Genomic DNA, 12,748 nt, shown 5'->3' with positions numbered 1-12,748 from the left:
GCCAAGCTGCCCGAAGACTTGCGACTCAACGCATCGGCTACCACATTCGCCTTACCAGGATGGTACTGAATAGTACAGTCGTAGTCTTTCACCAATTCTAGCCACCTCCTCTGTCTCAAGTTCAATTCTCTCTGATCAAAGATATACTTCAGACTCTTATGATCAGTGAAAATCTCAGCATACAAGTAATGCCTCTAGATTTTTAGCGCAAAAACCATTGCTGCCAACTCTAAATCATGAGTAGGGTAATTTACCTCATGCTTCTTCAACTGTCTAGAAGAATAGGCAATCACCTGTCCATGTTGCATCAGAACGCAACCCAACCCAATACGAGACGCATTACAATACACTGTGAAACCGTTAATGCCAGAAGGCACTGCCAAAACCGGAGCTGTAGTCAAAATCTCCTTGAGCTTCTCAAAGCTTGCCTCGCACTTGTCAGTCCACTTAAACTTAACACCCTTCTGTGTCAGTTTAGTCAACGGTGCAGATATTCTGGAGAAATCTTGCACGAACCGACGATAGTAGCCAGCTAAACCCAGAAAACTCCTAATCTCGGTAACTGGCCTCGGCCTCTGCCAATCCATAACCGCCTAAATCTTATTCGGATCAACCTTGATCCCATCTTTCGACACCACGTGTCCTAGAAAGGTAACCTGATCCATCCAGAACTCACATTTTGAGAACTTAGCATACAACTGATGCTCACGCAACGTTTGTAGTATAGTCCTCAAATGGTAAGCATGCTCCTCCTCACTCCGAGAATAGATCAAAATGTCATCAATGAACACGATAACAAATTGATCCAAAAATGGCTTGAACACTTTGTTCATCATATCCATAAACGCTGCTGGTGCGTTCGTCAGACCAAAGGACATAACTAGAAACTCAAAATGTCCATACCGCATCCGGAAAGCAGTCTTAGGCACATCTACATCACGGATCCGAAGTTGATGATACCCAGACCTCAAATCAATCTTGGAAAAACACTTCGCACCCTGCAACTGGTCAAACAAATCATCGATGCGAGGAAGAGGAAATCTGTTCTTGACAGTAACCTTGTTCAACTGTCTGTAGTCGATACACAGTCAAAAGGAACCGTCTTTCTTTTTCACAAACAGAACTGGAGCACCCCACGGAGAAGTACTCGGTCTGATGAACCCGCTATCCAACAACTCTTGTAACTGGTCCTTCAACTCCTTCAGCTCTGCAGGAGCCATCCGATACGGCGATATCGAAATCGGATCTGTGCCAGAAACCATATTAATGCAAAACTCAATCTCACGATCAGGTGGTAATCCAGGCAATTCCTCTGGAAACACATCAGTGAACTCATTCACTATCGGAACACTATGCATATCACCACTGTCAGTCTCCAAATCACGAACCACATCAAGAAAACACTGGCAACCCTTGCCTAACATCCGCTTCGCCTTGATGGCGGAAATCAGATTCTTAGGTGTCTCCGCCTTTTCTCCCTGAAAGAATAAAGGTAGATCACCTGGAATCCTGAACTCGACTGACTTCCCTCGACAGTCAATAGAAGCATAATGGCGCGATAGCCAATCCATCCCCAAGATGACATCAAAAGAAAGAACGTCAAGTACAATCAAATCAGCACATAATTATCTACCCTGAATAACCACTGGACAAGAAGGATAATCGACGTCCACTACTACACCTTCAGACATAGGTGTAGACACAGCTAGAGGTTCACTCAAAACAGATGGTGCAATACCCAATTTTCCCCCAAAACAAGTAGAAACAAACGAATGGGTTGCACCCGCATCAAATAACACCAAAGCACCAGTAAAAGAAATCAGAATGGTACCTTGCACCACAGCGTTTGATGCACGCGCATCCTGAGGAGTAAGTGCGAACACTCTGGCCTGACCCTGCGGCCGCTGCTGCGAACTCTGCCCAGTACCATAACTGTTGGAACCCCTGCCACCGTTACCACGGCCACCAAAACCTCTACCACCATAACCACGGCCCCGCTGGCCACCAAAAGATGCTGCAGGTTGAGAGTACCCTACAGACTGTGTAAACGCAGGTCTCTGCTGCTGATAAGATGACTGCGCCACACTGGCGTTAGACATCTGCTGCCCAGATGTCGGACACTCCCTGGAAAAATGACCCGGCTGGCCACAAGAGAAATAACCTCCAGGAGCTAACTGACACTGACCATAGTGCTTGCGTCTGCAATTCTGGCAGAACGCAATGTTCGATCCACCACTATACCCGCGTCCTGAACCACGTTTACTCCCACTGCTACTAGAACTGTACGGAGCACTCCTAGCACTATGCTTCCCCTTGTTGTGCGTATGACGACTCCCCTTACTGGCTTGAGAAAAGCCACTGTAGTAGTTTCCACTACCATGCTGCGCTGGGGCGTGTTGCCCCCCCATTAGGAAGATCACTCTTTCCCTTATGATTCTGGAAAGGGTCAGAGATCGTCCCAAACAGAATCAATGAATTCTCCATCCGTCGAGCACTATCCACTACCCGAGCAAACTCCATGTCTGCCCCTATCAGCAAAGGGAGAAATTCCGAGCCTAAACCCCTAATACAACGGTCGTTCACTTGCCCTCGATCACCCTGCAAATCTGTTGCAAACCGCCCCAAACGAACAAACTCTGTAGTGTAGTCTGTCACTGATCTATCCCCTTTCTTCAAACTTAGCAGCTTTTCTTTGAAATTCTCAATAACAGAGAAGGGTAGATAGTAACCTATGAACCTGTTCACAAATTCAGCCCAAGTCAATGTAGCCATCTCTGGCCTGATGTTATCGCGAAACCAGTCCTTAGCTGGACCCTTCAGCGACATCTCCACAAGCATCACTGATTGGCGATCAGTAGCTTGAATTCTCTGACTATTGTACTCAAACTCTTCCAAAAAATCAAGAGCATCCCCAGTACCATCAAAAGAAGTCAGATTCAACTTCGTGTAGGTCATCACCATCTCTCTATCTGTCAGAATGTGACCAACACTAGCAAGTCCACCCATACCAGCTACAGCACCAGCCTGAGGTTGCTGTTGCTGCGCTAACTGACCCAGTACAGTACACTGATTCTGCAGAAGAGCCTGGTTGTTCTACATTTCGACAATACCAGCCAAGAAAGTAGTGAAATTGAACGCCTGCATATTCGGTGCGTGTTGCACCCCCAGTGCCTGTTGCACATTCGGTGCCTGTTGCACCCCCAGTGCCTGTTGCACATTCGGTGCCTGTTGCACCCCCAGTGCCTGTTGCACATTCGGTGCCTGTTGCACCCCCAGTGCCTGTTGCACATTCGGTGCCTGCTGCATATTCGGCGCCTGCTGCACATTCAGTGCCTGAACACCTGCTGCACCACGTCCTCTAGCTCCACCTCTACCAGCACCAGCTCCTCTGCCTCTACCTCTACCTCTGCCAGCACCTCTACCTCTACCACATCCAGCATTGGCCGGAACTGGTGGTACATTCTGATCGACTTCCATGGAAGTCGCATCATCAGCCACAGCTTCTTGCTCTGCCACAACACGAGCACTAGTACGAAAAACGTTGTCCATATCCTAAGGATTGAACAAAAGTAATTTAAATAACACATAATTCATACCCAAGTATGAAACAAAACAAGTAACAATTAGGATTTCCCGAGAAATCAACAGCAACAAAATATTCACCCAAGTTAAATAGCATTAATAATTAACAGCATCAAATCAACATATAATGACTGACTCGACGCAATCATATTGGTGTAGGCAGAATATTTTAAAAATCAAAAGATGATGTTTTTAAAGACATTACAGAAACCTATATGCGCAGTAGTTCGTAAGACACAACCTTACTTAACAGAGTAAACACATAGCAAGCAAATGGCCTTGGTTTGAAACCAAAGCTCTAATACCAAGTTTGTCACGATCCATTTTCATGAATCGCGACCGGAGTTAGGGTATGGGTAATGTAGTACCAAAACCCGTAGCTAGCCTTTCATTTAACATACAAGGATATAAACCTGCAGAAAACCAATGCTCGGGGGCAACCAAGACTTCAGCCTAAATCTAGCAGTTATAATATTCAGCAATTAAAATAACATGCTTTCCAATAATAATATTAATTCGGCTTAACATAAATAATTCTGAATAACATTATACCATGCCAAAGCAATAATAATCCAGTTGGGCCAATCCGACAACAACTAAAATAAAATAAAGACGTCTAGTCAACAACTGCGGTCTAAGAATGAAATAGTTGATACTTCTACTAAAATAAATGGAACCTCCGAAGAAAAGTAAATGCAGAGATCACCAGACTCTCTCAGATCATAACCCTGGGAAAAATTGGGAAAACAACGGGGTCAGATATACTGAGATGAGTTTATACCACTATCTACATTTATTAAGTGGAAAATCTTTAAAACCGTTTAAAACATTTAACAACGATATTACGAATAATAGTTGGAACCCTAATCCACAATTCTAAATAATAAACATAATCCAATAGGTCTGGTCCCGAGAGCTGAGCTACACCGAGATACCACTGACCACAATTATACCAGGGTCCCGAGAGGTGAGCTACACTGAGTTACTGTACCTGGTCCCGAGAGCTATGCTCACACCGAGTTACCACTTTTCCATATATAACTTACCCAGATCAATACCGGTGCGCACGCAGTTCTAATGATGCCCATTAGGTAGCATGTTCCAACTAAGAGCCATAATATAAAAACAGTTCGAAATATACGTACAGTATATATTTAATATTAAAATAACAATTTACTTAATAAAGCGGTAAATAGTAAGTACAAACTCACTACTTGCTAATCCACGTGATAACCGGCAAGCAACTAATCCTGGTTCGCCTCTGGAGCACGAACAATAGACGGGTCTAGACAAATAAAATAATTATTAAAAACAGACCCTAACTCTAGAGAGTACTAGACACCACATAGGACTAGCACAATTAATACGTCAGAATTAAATAATCCAAAGCAACACAAAATACCCAAAAGTTAATAAACCCCAATTAATATAAGTCTATTGAGTTCTCGCTTTAAAATCCAATTTATAAATATTATTTAATAATCTTTAAATAATAATTAATTTCCAAATAGTGGGTTAGCCGAGTTATCATTAACTACCAAGCTAACCTCACTTGTCGGGTGACCCAAGTCTAACCAAACTCAAAACGTTTATCAAATATAAAACTGAGTTTATATTTAGAAAATAATCCCATAAAATAATAAACCATTTTAAAACAGGACTCAATAACGTCGAATTCAAGTAACCCAAGTTACTAATCGAAAACTTAATTAAATAAGTCTTATAAAAGTTTAGGGACTAAATTGTACTTTAGCCATCTAGGGACTAATCTGTACTTTAGCCAATTAGGGACTAGACTGTACTTTAGCCAATTTGATTTTTAAAATTAATTTAATCACCTTTGTTTATAATTTAAACAAATATAAAATTACCAACCAAAAATCCACTTAATTAAGTTAAAAACATATTCAAGGGCTAATTTATAATTTAGCCAATTTTATGTCAATTTGATATTCTTAATTAAATAAAATTACCCGAGTAATTATATTAGCCAAATTTATAAATAGCTATCGTTTTCAACTTAATAATTATAAATCAAATCTAATTTCAAGTTATTATCAAATAAAAGTAAAATCTAACTTAAAGGATCTAATTCATTCAAACATAACAATTCTATAATCAAAGTGGCTAATAAGCCATCTTCATCATTTTAAAACTCAAACTCGCCGCCTAAGCCCAACCTTTTCAATGATAACTCTAACAAAAATTTCACCCAGAGAAGGTCAACACAAGACGAAATACGCCGAAAATATATGAGGTATTATATCTTTCCCAACCTATGAAAAATTGGACCTCGAATTTTAAATCTGAAACTGATTCGCAGTTTAAACGGTCACAACATACATATGTGCAAAAATTTAAGTCTAACAACTCGGTGCTCTAACGATTACTCGATCAACACAAAAGTGAACAGACTAATATTTTCCAAATCACAATTACTCTTTACCAGGATGGCTTCCAAAACCAGCTCGAATCTTAGCGATTACCAAATCCACATTATCAAAGCGCAAGAACAAGCCCTAACCTAGTTCTTACAATTCCAAACTCTATCGTATCAAACAGGAACACTAAAAAAATATTGTGTTCCACAACACTTACTCACCTGTCCACTTATAACTAGCTCGACACCAAAATAATCGATAACAATACTCAATAACAACTAAATAATATTTCCGCAAAAAACAACACTACTTGGATCATTCGGTCCAATGATTAACACCAAATTTGATAATACCATCAACCTCGCGAATCATAAAACACAAAAACTCATATCTTCATTCAAAAGAATACGTGAACCTATCTCATGATAACAGAATCTCCAGATTAGTAACAAATCATCTCAATCATAATTATTCCTCCAATCATTCAAAAATAAGCAGCCAGTAATAACCTATGGTAACTAACCATCAACTTAATTCTAACTAAGTTTCACAGACTTAATTTTATTCCACACACAAAAGGTTCAATATCCGAACAAAACGATATCCAAACTTTCAAGAATTAAACCCTCAATCAACATTATCGACCAACCAATTTTGTTATCAAAATTCACCACACACAATCATCGATTTTCGGACCAGCTAGCTCATATATCCTAAACCAAAATTATTCAATCAAATGATTATAACTTCGTATACAACGAGCTATCACTACGAGCAATTCACCTCGACCGGATTGTTAGTTATGCTCAAACATTTTATATTAAAAAAAAAATTCACTTCTCTTTAAAAGACTATATGTCTTACACCTCCTTTTTATATTCAATAGTCAAAATGTTTTACCGTAAAAAAACCATCAGTTTTGTAAATCCTTGAAAATTTTCAAAAATATTCTCTTTTTGAATTCACAGATTTTTCTTACTCAAAAATAAGTTTGCAAATTTTTTTGAATCAGTTCAACTGACAAAATTTATGTTATCTTTAAACAAAACTTGCTAAAATAAATTTATCTCTTTCTCGAAAATACACAAACCGTAGAAAAATCATTCGTATTAAAATACACATTGATGTTTCAAACATCCAAAATTTAAGTCGCTTCTAAATTTTCTTAAACAAAAACACAATTTGAAAAATCGTTCAACCGAAAAATTTATTATTCCTTTTGAATTAATTTTGACAAAATTTATTCCTTTCCTCAGAAGGATAAAATTTAACAACGCAAATCTCTTTATTTATGAAAATACTTTTATATCCATTTACCCAAAGTAATTGGAAAAATCTAATCTGAAAGATAACATCTCTTTTTAAAAAAAAAGAACGCAATGTATAAACACACATGGAGCATAACCAACATCCTTAATCCACAATCGTAAATTATCACGAAATTTTTCAATTCTAAATTACTCTATAACGCACTTAGCACCACTATTTCTCGAGCGCAACCTCAAAATCATTATGACTCTTATCCATAAGATTCTGATCCTACGGACCAATCGCTCATAACGTAAACGTCCAATCCCATCACCATCATCACAAAATATTTGTCTAGCTACCTTTCGTTAACAGTTTCAAAATCATTTGAAAACCAGCAACTTTATAAATAAAGTATCACAATGTGACTCATGAGCTCGTGCCAAAACATCCTTCTCAAACACTTTATCGATAAAATTCATTTTACATAATTGTGCGCCAGGGTGATGACATCTCTCATCCCCAAAGAGTTGCATCCAACCCTAATCATTTCTATGCATGTGATGCATGTACTATTATGCATGTATTTATTATTGTTTTATCTTTTATTTAGTGAACATACTTAATGCTCAATGAAATACTATTCGTGACATTCAAAATGCATGTTCATGATATGTCTGGGCACAATTACGTGTTGAAAATATTTCAAATATTTTAACAAATCAACCTTTGAAATCAATTTCTCAAAACTATTTGCTAGACGTTACACTCTGTGAGATGTGCACTCGATAACCTCAAAATATTTCGCAAACTCCATACTTGAAATCTAACAACATTCGATTATAACAACTCAACCTTATATCTTTGTTAAAAACTCTACGTATAATTGAAGTATCCAACTAGCTACAACCAAACTGAACTTATACCTAAGAGAAATAACACATCAAATTCGTTCCTATGAAACCTACCACCGGTTCTCGCATCACATCATTAACTTGATGAGAACACCAGTATATTAATACACCGATCTATCTTCTAGGTTTGGAATTTCCAATATCCTTTACAGGATAATCAGAAACTATCATCCATTCCAAGGGAGTACTTCCCTTATCTTCCTCGATATCGAAACCCAAAGATCTCGATTCACCAAAACAAACCATATAGCAAACCCATCTTAACCCAAAGCTGAATTAGATCAAAACAAGGTCTAAAGAAAATTTCAACTCACAATCAAACCAAACATCAGGCATCAACCATAACCGCGTGAAATAAATCATCTCACGTGCTTCTTCGCACGAAGAGATAAAATATAAGCAATCAACGTATTCCAACCAAACTTGCGAGATACACAACGCAAATTAAAACCAAAAATATTGTGATTCCTACTAACCATAAACCACGAAAGCATTTCCATTAAGCACAATTAACCCAAACATACTTAAAAGACAAAAATCAAAATATTCCACACAAGCTTTAAATTCTTATAGCAAAATCAACCTGTAATAAATTATCCTTTATAAGTACGCTTCAAAATTCATTTTTAAAATTTAAAGTCAACCATAAAACTTTCATATTTTGTTGAGCCCCACGGTTAAAACAAATTAGTATCCGGAAAATATCTTCTTATAATTTCATTGCTTAAAATAATTCCCAAAATATCTCAATCCACGGAACTATCGAGTTAGCCGAGTCATTACAACTTCCAAGCCCAACTCCCAGTTTGGGTGACCCAAGTCAAAACCCAAAACAATCGTTTATGAAACGTATTCAAAACATCTGTAAATCCGGAAAAATATTTATATAAAATTTTCCATCCTTTCAAAATTGAGAGCTCAACGCAACCCAACCGCTAAAATAGCAATGTAAAATCTCAAATGAGAAATCTTTAATCTCAACAACCATTTCATAAATTCAAAAACTTCAAAATGTTGACATGCCACCACATGGTAAAATAACTTCAACGATATTACATTCTAAAAACAGCGACTTACCTTATAATAATATCGTTCGAAAAATAATCGTTTGTCAACACCAAACCAAACATAAGATTTCAAAATATAAAAAATTCCCTTTTTACTGGCAACTTAACCAAAATAAAACTTTTAAAGAATTAAAATCTAAACTTGTCTTCTGATTTTGTGTCAAAACATAAATCGAATAAAAAAGATTTCTCAATAAAAACCCTTAAAACAACATGTGGCCAAACCATGTATGACCACAAAACACGTTTTAAAGTTTAAACCCAGAAACTCTTTACTTAGAAAAAAAAGGCTAACGCCCAACATACGATCAAAGTTAAAATCAACAATCGAGGCAAAAGCCAAGAATGTACTCACCATATAATCCATCGTTATCAAATCAATAATGGCATAAAAGCCAAAGTTTATCAAACAACATCATACCCAATATGAATTTAGAAAAATTACCAACATAAGATTTCCCGAGAAATCAGAAGCAATTAACATCACCCAAGTTAACTAACCTCAACATGATAAAACACAACAAGTAACATCCAAGAGAAATTAATTGTCAATTATAGCATCAACACTAAATAATGACTGACACACATCACCAATAGGATGTAGGCTGAAAGTTTGAAAACAAAAGATGATGTTTCAAAAAAAACAAGACACGAATCCTAATTCCGCAGTAGTTCCTAAGACACGACATCACTTATCATGCCAAATTAATAAACACATAACATGCATAAGGCCTTGGTCTGAAACCAAAGCTCTGATACCAATTTTGTCACGATCCATTTTCATGAATCGCGACTGGCGCTAGGATATAGGTATGGTTGTACCGAAACCCGTAGCAAGCCTTGCGGATAACATACATTGATCATTTAAAACATTGTACCTGTATAAAACCACATGCTCGGGGGCAACCGAGACTCCAACCTATTATAGCAGTTTATATGTACGACATATAAATAATAAATTCTCGGTCATCTCCGAGTCTCTAACACGGCATAAATATTAAATAATCAAAGTTAATATAATAATACCAATCAACAAATAATCCAATTGGGTTAATCTGTCAACAAGTACTACAACAAGTAAGACTTCTAATTACTACTGCGGTCTAAGAGTAAAATCACTTCAATAACTTTAATAAAATAAAGTAAGACCTCCGAGGAAATAAAGAATCGGAGACCAGTTGACTCGCTCAAATCATAACCCTGGAAAAATTGGAAAAACAACGGGGTCAGATATACTGAGATGAGTTCATACAACTATTTACATTTATTAAGTGAAAACCTTTAAAAACCTTAAAACATTTGTAAAGCAATTTATCATTATGGATAAACATTGAAACCCTAAACCACAAATATCTAAATCCAGTTGTCGTGCCGGTGAGACGTATCTCCATAATCGATCCACGACTGTCACTCAAATAAACATGTGAGTCCCAGGAGACGTATCTTCCACCGGCGCCCTCACTAAGGCTAGACGTATCTCAAACCTACCTCAATACCATATGATCATATACCGGTGCGCACGCAGTCTCGATGATGCCCATCGAGTAGCCCGTTCCAATTCAGATCCATAATGCCAAAAACAGTTTGAAAGTTGTTTATACAATATATATATATATATATATATATATATATATATATATATATATATATATATACAAAATACAATTTACTTAATAAAGCGATAAATAGCGATATAAACTCACTGCTTGCTAATCCACGTGATAACCTGGCAAGCAATCTAATCCTGGTTCGTCTCTGAAGCACGAACAGTCGAAGAGTCTAGACAAGGTATAAATAATAATTAAAAACATATCCTAACTCTAGGGAGTACTAGACACCATGTAGGACTAGGACACATAATAACAAGCAAATGTATAACCGAACACATAAGGTTCATACGCATCCAAACCATAACCCAAGTTATAGAATACAAACCATATAAGTTTCCATTTCAAAACACAAGTTGAATATTTCAGAAAACAGTTTTAGATAACCCAAGTTTAAATCCATACCAATGAGTCAGCCGAGTTATCAAAATTACCAAGCTTCTTCCCACTTGTTGGGCAACCAGAGTCAAACCCAACCCAAAGTTAAACCAAAATAAAACTCAAGTTTACATTCTGAATAACATGAATGAAAAGATTAGTCTTTTAAAAACAAGAACACAGTCCATCGTTTAGCCAACAATCGGCAAATCACACCATACCAACATAAGTATGTTAAACTTCTTTTAAATGAACCAAAAAGGATTAAATCATCCATTTAAACGTTAAACTCAGATTTGAAACAAGATTCAAACCACAACTTAACCACAACATGAACTTGACTACTAAAATAAAACAACACAAATAAAGTAATTCACAACCAAGCAATGCCAACATGCCAATGATGATACAAAATAGTCCCAATACGATTATGGACATCAACTATATCATTGAAATGTACTCAACATATAAACAAGGTGAAATCATGCATTATAAGCCATATAATCAACTTATGATTTACCAAGCATGTCAAAAATATACCATTGGTTCAAACACATAAGATCAGCCCCAAAACATGAATTTCCAGCGCTCTATAACAATGCTAAAACAACAATTTAACAAGCCATTAACATACAAAATCAACTAGCACTTAAACCCAACAATTGACATGAGTTCTAATGATTAAATCAAGTAAATCTAATGCTAAACACCCTATTACAGAATTGACATGAAAATTCAGAGATCGAATCAGCCATAACATGGGTAAATCACATTAGAACACAATCTAGCAACCTAACACATGAAGCCCTACTCATAAATCAAGGGATAGAAACACATACCGTTAAGAAGCAAGATCAGCGAAAGAACCAAATGAAAACAATGAATCAACACCCACAACATGCTTGAAAAAGGATTTGAATAAGTTAACAATCGATATACGCGATAAGAAATTGATTTAACAAAGAACGGAGTGTTAAAATCGCTTACCGAATCCAAGAACGTGAGAGATAGCAAGGGAATTTGTATTTCACAGAGTCTTTTAAGTGCCTAGGGTTTATAAAATAAGTGGGGGCTGATATGGATCGAATAAGGGGTCTATTTAAAGGCCAGGACACAAAATTACAAGTGAAGTGCGATGGGAGGCGCGAGGCGAGGCGCGTTCGTCTCATCGCGCCTTAAGTTTTGATCCAACAGTCAAATTTTTCTTGGGCACAACATATCCAAAACTGAGCCCGATCCAACGGTTAAATTTGGAGATATGCATGTTTTCTCAAACCATGTCAGATTAAGAAGGTACACGAATACATCATCGATTATAAACCGAAAACAAATCAAATCGCCATTGAAAACTCACACGACACATGCAACACATACGAGATACAACTCAAACCCCAAACAAAGTGTCACACTTGCTAAGTCCACCATTAACAATCCAAAACTAAGTCGGAAACACAACGAAACCATGACGGAAAAACACGGGATATTACAAGTATAGACTTCATTAAGAGATTCTATTAACTCATCCTTTAATCGCTTCAGGAATCATGCTTCAATTTTGCATATTCTGGCTC

Source organism: Mercurialis annua, linkage group LG8, assembly GCF_937616625.2.
Source record: "Mercurialis annua linkage group LG8, ddMerAnnu1.2, whole genome shotgun sequence".
In the NCBI taxonomy this organism is placed as follows: Eukaryota; Viridiplantae; Streptophyta; class Magnoliopsida; order Malpighiales; family Euphorbiaceae; genus Mercurialis; species Mercurialis annua.
The sequence above is the reverse complement of the archived record's forward strand: the minus strand, read 5'-3'. Positions refer to the sequence as shown.